Source organism: Pogoniulus pusillus, chromosome 6 (genome assembly GCF_015220805.1).
Source record: "Pogoniulus pusillus isolate bPogPus1 chromosome 6, bPogPus1.pri, whole genome shotgun sequence".
In the NCBI taxonomy this organism is placed as follows: Eukaryota; Metazoa; Chordata; class Aves; order Piciformes; family Lybiidae; genus Pogoniulus; species Pogoniulus pusillus.
Genome location: NC_087269.1, coordinates 26,496,883 through 26,516,852, shown reverse-complemented (window position 1 = coordinate 26,516,852; position 19,970 = coordinate 26,496,883). Strand labels below are relative to the sequence as shown.

The 19,970-nt window shown below is 44.0% G+C and overlaps 1 protein-coding gene across 7 annotated transcripts in view; it reads left to right on the top strand.

Annotated features, from left to right (window-relative positions):
- PCDH15 (protocadherin related 15) overlaps window positions 1-19,970 on the top strand; it is a 1,224,756-nt gene that overhangs the window by 3,135 nt on the left and 1,201,651 nt on the right. The window lies entirely within an intron of this gene.

Sequence of the window (19,970 nt, the reverse complement as noted above, 5' to 3'; positions counted from 1 at the left end):
TGTGTTTTCGAGGCAGGTCGCTCCCACCTCCCATCATTAAAAGTTACAGAGAAAACGTGTCCTTGTTTGTTCCCACCCATCCTCCTAATAGAAGGAGAGTTGTGACATGTAAAATTATCAGACTGCTCTCCAGGGACGATGCAGGAATGTGGTTTTCCCTTTGAGAACTGCTTTGCTTTCTGACGGTTGGAAGCTGGGGGAAAAGGAGAGATTTAAAAATAAAATCGAACTGTATAGTTGAAGTGATAAAGGAAATGTTCTCAAGATCCCACGTAACAAACTGGGAATGAATGCAAACTGTTCCTGCTCTGTATCTCTTCCAAATGCAGTTCTCTCGGGGAGATGCTATCTCCTCCTGCTTCCCAGCAATGCTCAATCTGCATGGCTAGTCAATCACATCATGTAAATGAAGTGCTGCTTCTCAGCCTCCTAAGGAGGTGATGGGAATGTGTGTGTACTGCAGCAGGAGTGACAGGTTTATCACGCTGATAACCTAGTGTGTACTGTTACACTGGAGATCCATCCTGATTCAGAGTTTTTGGTGTGGCACAAAACTTCAGGAAGGTGTCTTGCCAACTGGGGACTACTGCATCTACCTGCTCACTTCAGCTGCTGGTGATCTGGCAGGCCTCCTTATGCCACCCTCTGGAAGGCACAGTGACTGTAGTTGAAACACAATTTTCAGGATCAAGACCGTAGATCAGTAAAGGGATATTTTAAACTCACGTCAGCCTTGCTTAAATTATTGTTCAAAGTTTAATAGTGCAGCTTTTCAAGTCCTGCTACAAGAGATAATGTTTCTGTAATTTTAATTTCACAATATGCAGGTATATTTGGAAAAATGTAGGAGTGTATAATCCCCCTCTTAAAATGGGAATAGCTATTTGAGCAACCTTCTAAATATCTTTGAAGAAGAGTACTAATCCAGTGTGCCTTTTGCAGGTAGCTTCAGTCAGCTTTTCCAGGACATAGCCAACTTTCTGTTGGTCCTTCATGTACCGTGTACATCATTGGAACAGCTGTCTAAATGTGTGCATGGTGCCTCACAAATCTACTTGTTATGCATGTTGGGTTTTTTTTCTGTACTCCCACGGAAGGCTGAAGCACAAAATCTGAGCTGCTGCACTGGGTATCTGCAATGTTGATCCTACAGGATAGCTCATGGTTGTCAGTACATTGGTGGATACTTGCAGGGACAACCACAGTACTGGTTGAATGCATGTGAACCCTATTGGTGGGTTCAGTTTTGTGCTTCAGAAGCAGACATGGGACAGAATTCAGAGATGTGGAACTTTATCAGGGTTTAAGAATATGGATATTGGAAAAGGGCTGTAAATGTCCAGATTCCTTTTTTACTATGTATTCATCAAGAGCTACATTCGTGCTTACGGGGATGGCATCTTAAAGTAGGATGCTTCAAGTCTCTCTTGCTTATTACTACTTTGCATCCTCACAGTACTCTATGCAACTTTGTAGTTTAAGGAATTTGTGAACATCAAATATGGGGACTCATTTGTTGTTAAACTGTTTGTTAGCAAACAGGCAAAGGAAACAAAACCAGTAGCTTCACATTGTTCCTTTCATGCATTTAGTCAATTTTTTGCATACAATCTTGCCTTAGCTAAAATGTACTGAAACAGGAAAACAGTGCAAGTGCTAGCTTTACTTGTTTGTTTTATTCACTTCTTTTCTTTATAATGTTTGTATCAGAGCATCTATCTGTCTAAGCATCAAAGCCTGAAAATGATGTAAATTCTGGTCTCAGTTCAGCTGTAACAGTAACTCTGATATAAACCTCATTGATCTGGCAAACCAAAGCTTTTTAGCAAGTGAAGGTGGGTTTTGAAACTTCTTCATAGCTTCAAGTAAGCTTAACAGACCTCTGGCAAAATGAGGCATTGCTGTTGTGTGAACGAGGTATTTTGCCTCTAATCTTAGAGTGTCTAGCTTAAAACTGAACTAATAGCAAATTAGCATGTACTTCTGAGTACTTAATGCATGCAGATGTCTAACTGTGACTAGTTAAAGCTTGGTATTTGGAGCTAGCCAAAAGATTGCTTGAGTCTTAAAACTAGGCTTGCTAATTTTGTCCTATTAATAGTTTATGAATTCAGTATGAGAAGCACAGAAAGTAATCCTTAAAGTAGAAAGGATTGTTGCTCATAATTCTGCAATCAAACCTTCTTGTTTTAATTAAAAATAACTAATCAACTGATTGATGAAGGAGAAAACCCAACATACCTTGTAGATATTTATTGTTCATTTTCCTACTGATGGAGCATTCTATTTGATGTACTTGTTGATATGCAGTCTTTTGGGGGAAGGATACACTGAGTGCCTAAAAAGCTTGGGAGATGCTCCTGCAACTTGGGATGCTTAGGTGGTTTGTTTTAAGAGATTTTACAATAAATACTGTCTTGGAAATGATAGGATTTGATTTGTCTTTTGGCAGTTCAGATAGTTTGTATAATCCTGTTGGCAATGGCTTTCTGTGTTTCCTAGCTGTTAGGATTGCATGCTGTTCTTTGTCTACGTGACTGCATTTTTTTTTTTCCAAGCTGCAGCACAAAAGAAGTTAGAAGAAGTGCTTTAATGGCTGGTAGCAAGCCTCTGAGTAAGAACTGAAGTCAAGTACTATCTGCTTTGTGTATATATATAATCTGCCTGACCTGTTGTATGACACATATGCACAAATGTTTAGCTTTGGGTGCAGAAAGAGAGATCTGTTCTTCCTGGAATCACATGAGAAGGAAAAAGCTATTAGAGCATTTGAGAAGGGCGACCTAGAGTTGTGGGTAGACTGTATTTGCACTGTTGTCAGAGACCTGCTCGATGTAATTGCCCAGAATCCGTGGCTGATATTGGAGACACCAGAAGGGAGCAAACCTCAGCCTCCTCTGCTCTGTAGTCTGTACTGGAAATGCAGGCTAAGGATGTAGTTGGTTTTGGGAGGAACTTTGTCCTGGAAGACTCTTTGGAGGGTTTTTTTGAGGGTAGTTGATTGGACAGGTCTGGGTGCTAGGTTGGACTGGATGATCTTGGGGGTCTCTTCCAACCTGGTTGATTCTATGGTCAAGCAGAGCAGCATTGCATCTCAATTAGGATGCTGCAGCACCAGTGACAGCATTCATCACTGAAGAGCCCATCAGGCCCTCTTGTGTATAAAGCTCTTCTCTGAGCTGTGCTGGCTCATACTGGGAATGACTACTCTGAAATGCTGCTGTTGGGGGTTTACATTAGTGAGGTCAAGACTGTGATCTTAGCCTAAAGATGAACAGAGAGAAATTCTGGACTTCTTAATTTTACTTGGAACTTCAAACGAGCAGACCTTGCTGTGATGGGTGTTTGCCTGAGGAAGGGACACAGACTGCTGTTTCTCTTCAGCCTGTTTTGTCTATCATCAAGAGAATACCTTGCAACACAGAAGGACACAGTCTTGGTTCAAATGAATTCCCTGAAACAGTGCATTCTGAAAGGCAGAGAAAGAGGAGGAACAGAAAAAAGGTTTGAAGTAAAGTTACAGAAAGGCTGCAATGCTTTCAGTCACTGCTGAAGTACTACCTTATTTAGTTCAGACATTGTGGTTTTGTTTCATGTTGTAGCCTGAACAAAACATTTGAGATACTGGGAAAAGAAACTCTGTAAAAAGACAAAGGTGGAAGAAAGATTTCAGAAGGTGCTTGGGAAGGACTTCAGGAGAAAAATACTCCTGATGGAACAGTTTCAGGCACCATCTGAGTAAACCGGTAGTGAGTCCTCATAATGTGAAGATGATGTTTAAGCACTAAAATAGTGTTCTTGCTGAGGTTGTTCACTGGGAGAGAAAAAAACAGCCCACTACTTCTATTGGTGCTTGTATTTAGTGTATTGGTTGTTAGGCAGTTAGATTTGGGTACAGATTTATGGATAAAATAGCCCTGCTTTTATATAAATACCCATTAGCACAGATATCTGCTGAATAAGCCCACACCATTTTCTAAAGAAAGTGGCTGAAGTGACGGGGCTTAAGACTGACTGTGTGGCTAGGACTGCTTGGAGGTCTGGGAGGGCTGTGTGAGAAGCATGGCACCAAGCTAGGAGCAGGTGTTGATCTATTGGAGGGTAGGAGAGCCCTCCAGAAGGACCTTGCCAGTCTGGATAGGTGGGCAGAGGCCAATGGAATGAGACTTAACAAGGCCAAGTGCAGGGTTCTGCACTTTGGCCACAACAACCCCAAGCAGCACTACAGGCTGGGGACAGAGTGGCTGAGAGCAGGCAGGCAGAGAGGGACCTGGGGGTACTGGTAGATAGTAGCTGAAGATGAGGCAGCAGTGTGCCTGGGTGGGCAGGAGAGCCAATGGCATCCTGGCCTGGATCAGGAACAGTGAGGCCAGTAGGACAAGGAAGATTATTCTTCCTTTGTATTCAACACTGGTCAGGCCATATCTTGAGTGAAGTGTCCAGTTCTGGGCTATTCCAGTCAAGAGAAATGTTGAGGTACTGGTATGTGTCCAGAGAAAGGTGGCGAAACTGGTGAGGGGCCTGGAGCACAGCCTTGTAAGGAGAGGCTGGGGGTGTGCATCCTGCAGAAGAGGAGGCTCAGGGCTGACCTCATTGCTGTCTACAACTACCTGAAGGGAGGCTGTAGCCAGGTGGAGGTGGTCTCTTCTGCCAGGCAAGCAGCAACAGAAGAAGGGGGGACAGTCTCAAGTTGTGCTAGGGGAGGTCTAGACTGGATGTTAGGAGGAAGTTGTTGGCAGAGAGAGTGATTTGCATTGGAATGGGCTGCCCAGGGAGGTGGTGGAGTTGCTGTCCCTGGAGGTGTTGAAGCAAAGCCTGGATGGGGCACTTAGTGCCACGGTCTAGTTGATGGGCTAGGGCTGGGTGCTAGGTTGGGCTGGGTGATCTTGGAGGTCTCTTCCAACCTGGTTGATTCTATGTCCGTCTTACAGACTTCTTATCATGGTAACTCATGGGCATTCCAGCAAATCCAGGTCATTGTTTGTCTTGCTTCATTCACATGGTTCCTTGTTGTGTACTTCCAATTGAACAAAGATTCTTCATGGTTTCCATGCAAACTATGGTTCAGTGCACAAGCACTGGAGGGTTTCAGTGTTGTTATCTGTTGGATGAGCTGCAACCCTGCAGTCCTTTATTGCTTTGTTATTACATTCTGTGTGGTACATATCATGAACACAGAAATATTATTCCCAGTGTGGCAGTATCATTCGAATAGTTGATTGTAGTATTTTCTATGTGCCTGGTTCCCCGCTCCTTGTATCATGAGAAGTAGCATCCTTGTCTCAGTGATTGCCATCTTCCATCTGGCATTTGGTTGCATTTCATAAGAGGCAGATTCTGCCATATAAGGTTTGGGTGTTTTGGGAGCTATCCCATGAGCCTGCTTCATGAGCTCTGCTGAGCTGTTGGACAGTTCCCGGGCTCGGAGAGATAGCACATGGATATCGTTGGCTCTGGCCTGTCACCAGGTGACCACAAATTTGTCTGCTGTTTCATCCGGTATCATAGGAATGGGGGAGCAAACTCTATTTCCAAACTAACAGCTCTGTTTAAGTACCTTACGTGGAAGAACAGCTCCAAACTGCTGTCTGGTGAGCAGCAAGGGGACGATGGCAGGCAGCTTTGTGCTCTCTTCTTGAAGATCTGAGGAGCAGCTTTTCTCATTTTTAGGGCAATTCCCTACTTAAGCAACTGCAAAGATAGCTGGTCACTGTATGCTGCTTGCTGCAGGAGCTGATTAATGTTTGTCAGTGATGTTTTTGTGAAGGATGTTCTTCGTGACCCTTATGGAGAAAAAATTCTGCTAAGCAGAGAAATTAATTATGCACTATCAGAAGTAGAAGAGAGATGCTTTTAAAACCCCTGCAACACTGTATCCTGACGGTCTGGATTCAGTGGTTCTGTTTGAGCTTGGTTTAAACTGCATTTTGTGTGTTTTCTATAAACGGTGTATGTGTGATTGTGTAACCTTACAGTGTGGCCATTCTGGTACTTAATGGTGATGAGTATGCTGGACCTCATCCACTCCTAGGTCTGTCAATGACAGCTTTGCAGTCTATTTTCTGGGTTATCACTAGCTCATATCTTCTTGATTGGCTGTTAGAGTTGATCTGGCTTCATGTTACTGACATGCAGTAACAGTAGGGCAGACTGGGAAATGGATGTATGGGAGAGGTGAGTAGTGAGAGTATGGGGATCAATCATAGAATTAGTTGGCGTTTGAAGAAACCACAAGGATCCTCTAGTTCCAACCCCTCTGCCATGGGCAGGGACATCCTACCCTAGAGCAGGCTGCCCACAGCCTCATCCAGCCTGGCCTTGAACACCTCAAGCCATGGGACCTCAACCATCTCCCTGGGTAACCCATTGCAGCCTCTCACCACTCTCATGCTGAACAACTTCCTCCTCATGTCCAGCCTGAACCTACTGATCTCCAGCTTTGCTCCATTCCTCCTAGTCCTGTCACTCCCTGATAGCCTAAAAAGTCCCTCCCTAGCTTTTTTGGAGGCCCTCTTCAGATCCTTGGAAAGCCACAAGAAGGTCACCTCGGAGCCTCCTCTTCTCCAGACTCAACACCCCCAACTCTTTCAGCCTGTCTTCATAACACAGCTGCTGCAGCCCTCTGAGCATCCTCCTGGCCCTTCTCTGGACGTGCTCCAGCATCTCCACATCCCTCTTGTCCCAGGGACTCCAGAACTGGATGCAGTACTGGATGAGCTGGGGAACATTTCAGTTCCCAAGGCTGGGAAAGGCCTTGCAAGTGCTGGGCCAGCAGTTTCTGAATGACAGTGAAGTCACTGCATTTCACTTCTGTGCTAATCCAGGCTTCACTTGGCAGTGTCCCAGTTACATAGCTAAGCATATATAGATACCTACTGGTTAACCATGATGCTGTTTGAATTCTTGAGTACTGTGGCAGATACTTATTCCCAGAAGTCTGCACTGAACAGTCCTCTGCTTCATCCAGAAAACTGAATTTATTGCTTCTGGAGATTATATTTTTGTTGTTTGTTTCTTTGATTTTCTTTAAGCTTGGGCAATATCAAAGCTTGCAGTAACTTACTTGGAAGTCTTTGGTGTCTAGCGTTGTGTCCGACAAAATGAAAGGACTTGTGTCTTTATTCTCTGCTGCTGTCTGCAAACAGAGATTGCAAGTTTGAGTCAAGAAACTGTTTGTTAGACAGCACAATGAAAGTAATTAGGATATGGTATATTTATTTTTTATTGCTGCATCTCAAATGAGTGTAAACACAAGCTAGAGATGAGATCTGTACTCTAATGGAATTACATATTGACAGCTTAAGTGCCATGTGTATGACAGGGAATAATTAACAACTTGGAGCAGAAATGCAATGATTCCCTATAATTTTTTTACCTATTCTTCAGTGTCTGACAATGAGAAGTGGTAAATGGGTGAGCAGAAGTTGAATGCACTGCATGGAAACCTGCATAGTTTTAAAGATATTTATAAGACAGCTTTTGATGGCCTACAAGAAAGTATGCATGGGGACTTTTTACAAGAGAGGAAAAGGATTGAAACTTGAGGAGGGCAGATTTAGATTGGAGATTAGGAAGAAATTCTTTACAGTGAGGGTGGAGAGACACAAAAAAGGTTGTGGATGCCCCGTCCCAGGTGTTCAAGGCCAGGTTAGATGGGGCCTTGAGGAAGCTGTCCCTCTCTGTGGCAGGGCGGTTGGACCTAGATGATCTTTAAGGTCCCTTCCAACCCAAAGCATTCTAAGATTCTGTTGTGTGATGTGCTAGATTAAGCCTATCTGGGATGTTTTGGTGAGAGGAATTAGATGATAGGCTGTGAAAAGAATTGTATTTGTCCCTGTTTTCACTCAACCTTGTGCTAGTTTGTGCTGGAATATTTTGGTGAGAAGAATTAGATTATAGGCTGTGAAAGGGAAAAATGGTGATGTCTGCTGCACTCATAGACTTGCTGAGATGGATGAAAACAAGAACAGAAATATAGATAAGTGAGTTGCTCGCTCTGGCTGCCTCTCCTAACCTGCTGTCTGTGTAACTACTCCCTCTGTTCCCTAACCCCCCTGGCTGATTCTCCAAACTCACCTTGAACATAAGGCCCAGTCTGGGATAAGGCATAGGAGTGGGAATGAGGTGGAAGGGTGGTTGGGAGCCCCTCCTGGGGACTCTGGTTTCTGGGAGGGCTGTTGTGTTTCTGTATTGCTTTTTAACTTGTCTATTTCTGTCTCTAGGTGTATCTGTTGTAAATATCTGCTTGTAGATTGTGCTAAGATGAATATATAAAGCTCCATTTTAATTGCCAGCTTGGTTGAGTCTAGTCTGGGTTATTTTCTTAAGTGTGTGGGGGGCAGGTTACACCCAAACCATCACATGTTAAAACTTGAAAGCCTGGTTTTAGCATCTTCACTGTAAGGTTCAATTTATGTAGTGCTTAAGTATTCATGTCTTCTTGCAATTGTTGAATATACTCTTGTGTAATCTGAGGCAATCCTAATTTCTTCTTTTCTTGCACCTTTACAGTTGTTCTTTATTCCTGGTGGGTTAGTCCTTTCTCTAGTCCTTTCTTGAGAGTGATCTCTGCTAAGGTAACTTCAGTACTGAATAGGAGATGCTGTGAGAGCATCAGTTCATGAATGCTGTGGCACTTGGGATAGGATAATCCAAATCTTGCCTGTGTGATATGAATTAAAATCTTGAGTTAAATGGAAAGTTACATGCAGTCTGTGATTCAAGCCCACAGATGGGACACAGAAAATAATCATATGGTCTCTTCCTAAAATACATTCAAGTAAAATTTAAAAGTATCTGAAATAGTTTTGAAATGAACTCACTTGGTTTTAAGGCTTTAGTGAGTTTGTGATACTGATAGTATCTGTGACTTAGCTCAGTTATAGAACTTCCATGTTCACAGTCTCTTCAGCTTTCCATTCTCTACTAGTGCATATCTCTGCATAGTGCTTGTTGCCTTTGAGAAAGCACCAAGTGGTTTCTGAATCTATTTAGCTCATGAGAGCTTGAATATATGTAACGTTCCCAAACAGGATCTTTAACTCCCTCAATAGTAGTCTGTACTCTTACTCATATGTCCACTACCATAAATGTGTTCATAATAACAACATTGATACATATTTAGTAGTCAAGGAATATTCCAATACTCATTTTACTTAAGTTGAAGGAATTTCCCCCTAGAGACAATGAAATCCTTCATAAAGCAGTAGATAATCTTATTACATTGTGGGAGGGGTTTAAAAATAATTTTTCACTACCAGGATCTAAGACAGATTTTATTAACATTTATTAGCACTCCTGAGACCACACCTTGAGTAATGTGTCCAGTTTTAGTCACCAGAGTATAGGACAGACACTGAGGTGCTGGAGCAGTGCAAGGAAGGGCAATGAGGCTGGGGAGAAGTCTGGCAAACATGGCCTATGAGGAGCGGCTGAGGGAGCTGGGGGTGTTTAGTCAGGAGAAGAGGAGGCTGAGAGGGGACCTTATTGCCTTCTACAGCTACCTGTAGTGAGGCTGGAGCTGGTCTCTTCTCCCAAATGACTCATGATAGGATGAGAGAAAATGGCCTCAAGTTGCATCAGGGGAGACTTAGGTTGGCTGTTGGGAGGAAGTTGTTTTCTGAGCAGGTGGTGAGGCACTGGAGCAGGCTGCCCAGGGAGGTGGTGGAGTTGCCATCCCTGGAGGTGTTTCACAGAGAGTGGATGTGGTGCTTGAGGCTATGGTCTAGTGATGAAGGCTGCTGGGATGAAGGTTGGACTGGCTGATGTTGGTGGTCCTTTCCAAGCATAGTGATTCATAGTGATGAGATGTTGTGCTGAGGGGTTTGGGTTAGTCCAGGACTTGTCAGTGCACAACTAATGATTAGACTCAATAGTCTTGAAGGTCTTTTCCAATCTAAGAAATCCTGTGAAAATTCTGTAACATTTCATGAGAGTGAAAGTTCTATATTGGGAGAAGAATTCCTTTTAACATTTAATGAGAAACAAGGTTATTTACCTAAGTACCTGCAATTGAGTAAGATCTGGCTAAACACAGCTGGTGAATCGCAGATGGTGTCTGTTTTAGGGGTTCACTTTCCAAAACTCTGGACTCCTTAATAAAATGTGATTTATTACTAGTGAGCTGTGAGACAGAACTTGAAGTTGTAAAACCCAAAACTTCCTTTTACGTGGAGGAACTGCAGAAAGTAAGGTTCTATTAGCTCCTCTTGAAAGAAGGGTCACAGATACATGTGGAATTAGAAATGGGGAGTACATCCTCCAGATGTGGTCTGGAAATACACTGCTGGGACTAAGATGACTGCTTACATGAATCAGACTCTTCGTGGCACACATAATGGATTGTCCACTGGCATTGCAACCTGCTTCCCTGTTTGCTTTATTTCTTCCTGATTGTAACTTCAAAGAGCAATGAAGCCGTGCAAGATAGTGCCTAGGTTTGCCTTATTGAAGTTAAAGGACAGAGGATTATTGAAATCTTTTAATAACTTTCTTTTTTGGGGTACAATGATCTCTCTTTGAGTCTTTGATAATGTTCCTATTCTACTATCTTTGAAGGCAGATTACCGAAAGAATAATCTTCTAACTATTAAGGGAGCCATCTGTCAGGGCTATGGATGTTATGTCCTCTTCCCTCCAACCAGTTTTCAAATCATAAAATTGTCACTATCTTGATCTGTTAACCACAGAGGACGTCTTTGAAGGCATGAAGTTCTTGTTTCTTTCCAAAGATTCCCTTGTATCACTTCTGTGGAATAAATGGGCAATTTATTTTGATGGCAAAACAAGTAGTTGTTGTGTCAAGGCCAGTGCAAAATCAAGAAAATCCTCTGAGGGATCCTCTAAGACTGGTTGGGACAAAAAGAAAAATAGGTAGAAGTAAACACTTTAGGATAATTGCTGGACTGATTGATTGCATGCTGAATCATAGAAGCAACCAGGTTGGACGAGACCTTCAAGATCATTCAGTCCAATCTAGCACCCAACCTTGTCCAGTCAACCAGACCATGGCACTAAGTGCCTCATCCAGGCTTTTTTTCAATGCCTCCAGGGATGGCAACTCCACCACCTCCCTGGGCAGTCCATTCCAATGCCAATCACTCTCTGCCAACAACTTCCTCCTAACATCCAACCTAGACCTCCTCTGGCACAGCTTGAGACTGTGTCTCATTGTTCTGTTGCTGCTTGCTTGGTAGAAGAGACCAACCCCCACCTGGCTACAGCCTCCCTTCAGGTAGTTGTAGACAGCAGTGAGGTCACCCTTGAGCCACCTCCTTTCCAGGCTGCACACCCCCAGCTCCCTCAGCCTCTCCTTACAGGGCTGTGTTCCAGGCCTCTCACCATCTTCATTGCCCTTCTCTGGACACATTCCAGTATCTCAACTAGCATTGGGGATGCTAGGGTTATTCCCACTGTGCCCTGTGGTGGTAGTGATTTTGTGGGGGCATTTAAAGCTGATGGAAGAGGTGTCCTTGCTGGAAATTTTATTTTAATAAACCCTGCTGTAGATTTTTGCTTCATTGGTGTTTTGGAGTGAAGCCAGCATTTAGCTTGTAGTATTTAGCTTGTAGTTAAACCCAACAGCTCCACTTTGTCTAACAGTTTGCTCCTGCCTCCATGCACAATCTGTTTCTATGTCTAACATTTTCATGTTACCATGACTGAAGATACTGCAGCTGATGCAGATGTCCAGCATTCTGAAATTAGCTGAACTGAGGTCACCAAGTAGGAAGAAAGCTCCTGAGGCAAGAGCGGCTACTACCTAACGATTCGTCAAGAAATGTGGCAACTGATGTTGTGCAGTCTTGGAGAAATACTACCTTCCTAAGATGATTCTAATGAACTGGTCTCCAAAGTATTTCTCTATCCATTTAGTGTCTCGTACAGTTCTGCTTCTTGGGCCTTTGATGTGAAACCATCTTCTCCTTCCCCTGACACAGGTGTGTGGAGATGCATGAGCAGATATGCTCCCAGTCCTCCTGAACACACAGGCAATGCCAAAGAAATGACAGCTCTCTTGGACTGAATGCAGTTGCAACCTGTGAGGGATGGTGCAAAATGAATAATCTGTATTAATTTTGCTATCCAGGTGATGATTGTTAATAACTATGAAAACTGTTTATTAACATTAAACTCACCAGAACACTTATTCGCAGGTTGGAAATTTATACACACAGGGGACAGGCAAAACCTGAGCACTTATTTCTTAAAGTGGCAAAGGCAAATATTATATTGGAAGAGGCTTTTAAGTATTTACTCACAAAGTATGAGTCAGACAGTACCCAAAGCACCTGGAACTCTGTCTTGTTGCCCACTAAGACTTGATTCTTCCCAGGCTTCTGGAGAAAGGAGGCGGACAATCTATGACCTTGTCTCCTGGCTCCTCTGGATGATCTGTGTATTTCCATCACTTCTAGTCTTAGCAGGAGACTTTCAGATGCAGGCAGGATGTCTTGCCATGTGCAGTCTCAGCACGATGTCATGCTGGCTATGCAGGCATTTGGTAAGCTCTCTAGGCAAATTCAGGATGCAAAATGGGGCGGCAACAGCCCTGCCCCATTTATCAATATCCAGCCCAAGACTAATGGGGCATTGGACATAGGTTAGCAAATCAGAATGGCATCTTGCCAGGCTTCACCATATTAGGTGAGGCCCGGGCTTTTCCCCTCCCATACTTCCTTCCCCCAGCACAGAAAGGGGGGCAGGACAATGTGTCTGAGCATGGATAAGCCCATATTCGCTCTGTCAAGCCTACTGCCACATGAGTGCAGCACAAAAGGAATTGAGTATCGACCAGGCAGATCCATCTTGTCAACAACCCTTTTAGTTTTGTGGTTTTTTTTCCCCCCAGTTATTGTACTGCTTGTTATGATCTCTTAGCAAAATCAATTGGAGCTTAATATTATATGGAAAATTAAGAATAATGAAATCCATCACTAAGGTTAGGCTGCAAGCATGGAGACTGAGATTAGTGTGCTGGGTTACTTAAAGCAATACTATTTTCATTCAGTCTCCTAATCAAATTTTAACGTGAGGTTTGACATTTACATGACATTCACATCTGTAGAAACACTGTTTTCTTTTCCCTATTGCTCAGTTTTCTTGGAGTTAACATTATGCTCAAAGCAGGAGGCTCTGAGCTGAGAAAGGTTGTAGAAGTGAGCTGGTAAGAAATGAGTAACATATTGGTTGTGTTCTTAAGGTTACTTACAACTGTTTTAGGCTTTTTCTTTTTTCCAGTGGTAGAGAGGTGGGAGCTTTTAATTCACAAATTCATACAATCAACCTGGTTGGAAGAGACCTCCAAGATCATCCAATCCAACCTAGCACCCAGCCCTGTCCAATCAACCAGACCATGGCACTAAGTGCCTCATGCAGGCTTTGCTTCAACATCTCCAGGGACAGCAATTCCACCACCTCCCTGGGCAGCCCATTCCAATGCCAATCACTCTCTTTGGCAACAACTTCCTCCTAACATCCAGCCTAGACCTCCCCCAGCACAACTTGAGACTGTGTCCCTTGTTCTGTTGCTGCTTGCCTGGCAGAAGAGACCAACCCCCCCTGGCTACAGCTTCCCTTCAGGTAGTTGTAGACAGCAATGAGGTCTGCCCTGAGCCTCCTCTTCTGCAGGCTGCACACCCCCAGCTCCCTCAGCCTCTCCTCACAGGGCTATGTTCCAGTCCTCTCACCAGCTTTGTTACCCTTTTCTGAACACATTCCAGCACTTCAACATCCCTCTTGAATTGAGGGGCCCAGAACTGGACACAGGACTCAAGGGGTGGCCTGAGCAGTGTTGTGTACAAGGATTGAATAACCTCTCTTGTCCTACTGGCTATACAGTTCCTGATCCAGGCCAGGATTCCATTGGCTCTCTTGGCCACCTGGGCACACTGCTGGTACCAGCAGCCTCAGGTCCCTCTCTGCCTGGCTGCTCTCAGCCACTCTGTCCCTAGCCTGTAGCACTGCTTGGGGTTGTTTGTGGCCAAAGTGCAGAACCCTGCACTTGGCAGTAGGTAGCATCGCACTTCTTTTTCCTCCCTTCTGCATGTACCATCTCATACATGCAGAAGGCAGTAGGCCATTGAATCTAACCACACCATGTTCTGCCAAAGCAGTTTCTTGCACTTGGTTGTGACATTTTTTTGCATGAGGCTGTGGGGCTTAAGAATTCAGGAAGGAACTTGCAAACTGACATTACACTGTATACCCTTAACCTGTGGGGAGCACCTCCCTGAGCCTGACTCAAGGATTTTGTCCTTGGTGAGATGATGAGGTGGGCATTTTCCTCGGGGGGTGGATGGGAGTGGATGAATTTGCAGCCACAGGGCATCAGCCTTACTTGATGAGGGATGTTTGGGGACCTTGGAAGCAGGTCCACATGCAGTGTCTTCTCCACAGCCCCTGCAAGGCTGAGGTGCTGCATGACCTCCAACAGTACACCTTGTTTCACATATTCTTGTGCATATATACACACTCAGACATACTGAAATGGTCTCTAGAGCCTCCTACAGGCCATGGAGAAGCAGATTTTATTCTGCAAGCTCTGCTCAAATGAGAGATGGCAGATGTGTGTGCCCAATGGGTGTAGAAGAGTTTATTGGTTGTAATTATCTTTAGAATAGGATAAACTCCCTTGGAGTTAGAGAGATTGACTGCCCCTATCCTCCCTATCCCCTGCAAATGAGATTTGAAATAGGGGCAATATTTATACCCCATTCTCTGCAATCATGTATAGAGTACTGGGGTAGAATGTAGTAAAGCTATCATTCCTGGCAGTCAAACAGTTCTCCCTTTGTCAGTTGCACTAAATGTTTCTTGGTTTTGGTGTAACTCCTCTAGTCAGCAGTGTTGCAGGTGATAGGTGGAAGGATGGAATGTTGGGCCTCTACCTTGCCTCTTCAGTTCTCCCCAGTGTCGTGGCAGCACAGACCACCAGGTTTCCACACAGCAACACTGGGCTTGATGATTTTCCATTGTATTATGCTTCCAACAGTTGTACTGAAAATGGTGGCATTAGTTTGTTGCATGTAAAGGAGCAGTTTAATGTGGAAGTTTTGATATTTGAAATATGAAAGAGTGGAGCTGCACTGACCATACTGATAGCAAGGTAGGAAACATTAATTTGCACTTTATATATCTACATACACATAAATATATGTGTGTATATATATATATACAATTCATATGTTACTAACTCCCCACTGTCATTGCTACAGCCTGTTTTGTGGTGCTGTTTGCCAGTTTTGACATGCTGCACATGTTTCAATAACTATATGTTTAAACCTACTTCTCAAGTTCCTCAAATAATATCAAGTTTGTCAAGCAGACTTAGAGGCTGCATAAGACAAAGCATATCAGCTTCCAAAATATGCATCCACATCTCTACATTTCATAAATTACAGGGTGAAGAGTTACTGGCAGAGAGTTGTTCTGTGGTTAGGATGGAACTGTTCTGTTGGACATTTTAACTGCAGTGTGTTCTCACACTGCTTGCAGAACAAATGCTAAACCCTGTGCAGCAGGTTTGTTATAAGGTGTTTGTATTTCATCATTTTAACATCTGTGCTTGCTGTTCTCCTCCACTGTTACACAGAGGCAATAGTTTGAAAGGGCAGAGCTGTGAATAGAGAAGATCTTTTTGTAGCTCCACTTCACAATCTGGAGAGTGGTGATTTACACATAGCAGGAGATGGTCCTGTGTTTAATCTCCAGGAAGGTAGTCCCTGCAGGGTTGACAGTTGGGTTATAACAGTGTGGAATTGGGGGACATGTAGGGAAACCTTACAATGGCAGGATCTGCTGCTGCATCAGATAAGTACTGACAGTAACCTGTTGGAAAGAAGATTCAAACAGCTGTGTGGTACAGGTATCTTCAGTGCTGTTAAAATGATGTAGAATGTTAGAAATCATCCTGGTGTTAATGAACTGTGACAAAAAATATGAAGTGCACTACAGGTATTTTGGATTAAATAAGGCATCCCAGTCTGTTTGTCCCTTGTATAATTTCAAGCAGACCATAGAATCATAGTACCAATCAGGTTGGAAGAGACCTCCAAGCTCATCCAATCCAACCTAGCTCCTAGCCCTATCCAATCAACTAGACCATGGCACTAAGTGCCCCATCCAGGTTTTTCTTGAATGCTTCCAAGGATGCCAACTCCACCACCTCCCTGGGCAGCCCATTCCAATCCCAATCACTCTCTCTGGGAACAACTTCCTCCTAACATCCAGCCTAGACCTCCCCCAGCACAACCTGAGACTGTGTCCCCTTGTTCTGTTGCTGCTTGCCTGGCAGAAGAGACCAACTCCACCTGGCTGCATCCTCCCTTGAGGTAGCTGTAGATAGCAATGAGGTCATCCCTGAACCTCCTCTTCTGCAGGCTGCACACCCCCAGCTCCCTCAGCCTCTCCTCACAGGGCTGTCCTCTAGGCCCCTCACCAGCTTCGTTGCCCTTCTCTGGACATGTTCCAATATCTCAACATCTCTCTTGAACTGAGGAGCCCAGAACTGGACACAGTACTCAAGGTGTGGCCTGACCAGTGTTGTGTACAAGGGCAGAATAACCTCCCTTGTCCTACTGGCCACACTTTTCCTGATCCAGCCCACAATGCCATTGGCTCTCTTGGCCACCTGGGTACATTGCTGGCTTAAGTTTAGCTATTATTATGTGAGTGCATGTACTTGGATTTTTTTAGCAGCTGAAAGGAAGCTGAAGATTCATATGCTCATCTAGTTTGACTTATTTTGTTTGTTGTTGTGTGGTTGGTTGGTGGTTTTTTTTTTCCCTAACTTTTAATCCCATTGCAACTAGTAGCTGGTGTATTGTTCCATGGCTGCCCTGTATGGGAAGTATTTAATGAAGTCAAACTAAAGCAAAACACAGCAACAACTAAATTCCTCAGAACGAAAACAAATAAACAAACTGTGCCAGCTTGACCCTAGCTGGGATATTTTGGTGAGAAGAATTAGATGCTAGGCTGTGAAAAGGAGACAGTGGTGATGTCTGCTGCACTCATAGGCTTGCTGAGATGGATAAAAACAAGAACACAAACATAGGTAACAGAGTTGCGCTCTGGCTGCATGCACTTCTCTCTCTAACCTGCTGTCTGTGTAACTAATCCCTCTGCTTCCTAATCCCCCTGGCCAATTCTCCAAACTCACCTTGAATATATGGCAAAGTCTAGGGTAAGGTAGAGGGGTGGGAAGAAGGTGGAAGGGTGGTTGGGAGCCCCTCCTGGGGGCTTTGGTTTCTGGGAGGGCTGTTGTGTTTCTGTATTACTTTTTAACTTGTCTAAGTCTGCCTCTAGCTGTATGTGTTGTAAATACCTGCTTGGATATTGTGCTAGGCTGTAAATATATAGCTTCATTCATTCAATTTCCAGCTCGGCTGAGCCTAGTCTGGATGATTTGATAAGAGTGCGGGGGCAGGTAACACCCAAACCATCACACAACCTAATAAAAAAACTCCCACCAAATCAGAAGTAAGGAAACAAACAAAAAAAGCAAACCAAGATCTTTTTTTTTTTTTTACATCCTGTATTTAAGAGAAGTGTCAGAATTCAAAGGAATTGGTTCTATTGTGTATTGGCATCACTCTGGAGCTGGTAAAGCACAACTAATGAATTTTGAACTCTGAAATTAGTTTTAATAATGAACTCAAAATCTGGAAAATTGTTTCTGAAAGTTGTTAGAAATGAAAGCAGCAGTTCTCAACTGCAGGGCTGAATGCTGGTCCTTTAAGTTAGGTAGGTGTGTCTAATGGCAAAAGATTGTTTATTAGATTTTAATCTGATGTGAGACTTCTGCACCCTGCCTCTCTTGGAAAAAACTCCACTTGAAGAGAAGGAGAGAAAAACTTTTAGGAATTCCAGACCTTCTCTCTTCAGAGACACTGTTATCTAACAGTGTGCCCCAGTCTCATCCCCTGTCTCCTGTGCTGTTTCTGTTATTCAGTGTTCTGTTGTATCAGTTTAGTGTTCTGATACGTGAGGGCTACACTGCTCGTTAAAATAATGCAACTTTAAATTTTTTGCTTCCTCACAAGTATGTGAAAATGAATTGTTCTTAGCTTTAAAAAATGGGAAAACCCCTTCTCTATCTGCAGCAGGACAGTGAAAAAGCTCATAAGAAACACTGGACATAAACAGCCTTTGAAATGCAAATCAAATTCTGGGCAGGGTCTATGCAAGAGCTCATGCAAGGAGATGCAAGCTAGGGGCAGGTGTGGGTCTCTTGGAGGGTAGGAGAGCCCTGCAGAGGGACCTGCACAGGCTGGATAGGTGGGCAGAGGCCAATGGGATGAGACTGAGTAAGGCCAAGTGCAGAGTTCTACACTTTGGCCACAATAACCCCAAGCAGTGCTACAGGCTGGGGACAGAGTGGCTGGAGAGCAGCCAGGAAGAATGGGACCTAGGGGAGCTGGAAGATAGTAGCTGAAGATGAGGCAGCAGTGTGCCCAGGGTGGGAAGAGAGCCAATGGCATCCTGGCCTGTATCAGGAACAGTGTGGCCAGTAAGACAAGGGAGGTTATTTTTCCTTTATATTCAACACAGCTCAGGCCACCCCTTGAGTCCTGTGTCCAGTTCTGGGCTCTTGAATTCAAGAGACAGGTTGAGATACTGGAAGGTGTCCAGAGAAGGGCAATGAAGCTGGTGAGGGTCCTGGAGCACAGCCCTGTGAGGAGAGGCTGAGGGAGCTGGGGGTGTGCAGCTTGCAGAAGAGGAGGCTCGGGGCAGACCTCATTGCTGTCTGCAACTACCTGAAGGGAGGCTGTAGCCAAGTGGGGTTGGTCTCTTCTGCCAGGCACCCAGCAATAAAACAAAGGGACGAAGTCTCAAGTTGTGCTGGGAGAGGTCTAGGCTGGCTGTGAGGAGGAAGTTGTTGTCAGAGAGAGTGATTGGCATTGGAATGGGCTGCCCAGGGAGATGGTGAAGTCGCCATCCCTGGAGGTGTTCCATCAAAGCCTGGATGAGGCACTTAGTGCCATGGTCTGGTTGATTGGACAGGGCTGGGTGCTAGGTTGGATTGGATGATCTTGGAGGTCTCTTCCAACCTGGTGATTCTATGATTCATGTATTATTTGACAGCCCCCTGTCCTGGGCTTACTTAGACACATTGCTAAGGGATCTGTTTTGTTCACTTGTACTGTACTCCTGTTTTTCTGACTCTATTCAGTGGTCATTTCAAAAATAACAAATCAAGTTAGTTTTCTGATGAGACAAAAACTCCTGTAGGAATCTAATACTTTAAGGGACTTCTTGTGTGTGAATCTGCTGCCTTGCTGCAGATTTCTTTTTGCAAGCCAAAGCATGTCATGGGTAGTAGTCAATCTTCTCTTCCCGATTTGAGGCTGATTGCTCAAAGTGCTATGCTACTCACCTATGATCTACGGTTGTTTGAAGGCCCTTATAATTATGTTTGTTATTGTACCAGCATTGTCCTTTTGCTTAAGTAGTTTCCTGCCCTCTTTGGTGTCCCCTGCTTCCATAGCCTGTTTTGCAGAGAGATTTGCAAGCCTAATTGCTCTGCTCCTTTTATTTTTACCTTTTTTTTTCCCATGATTTAAATCATAGAATCAACTAGGTTGGCAGAGAGCTCCAAGATCATCCAGTCCAACCTATCACCCAGCCCTGTCCAGTGATGTCACTCTTGTTTTGGTACGTGTGAAATGATTGCAGTAGCAGGATGTGGAGTTCATGTGGTGGAGTTTCTGATGTTGTATATAGCCTGTCTGGCTCTACTGTTTAAATTGTCCTGAGACTCTTCAATTAGTCTTCCACTGAGTAGTTGTGCTAGTTACCGTTTGTTTACTCTTGATTTCTGTCTTGCCTCTTTGCTCTTCGTAACAAATATTTCCTCAATTTCTTATTAGCTCTTTATTACCTGAATTTTCTCTCTTCTCTCTGTCCCATGGCCACGTTTCATAGAATCATAGAATCAACCAGTTTGGAAGAGACCTTCAGGATCATCC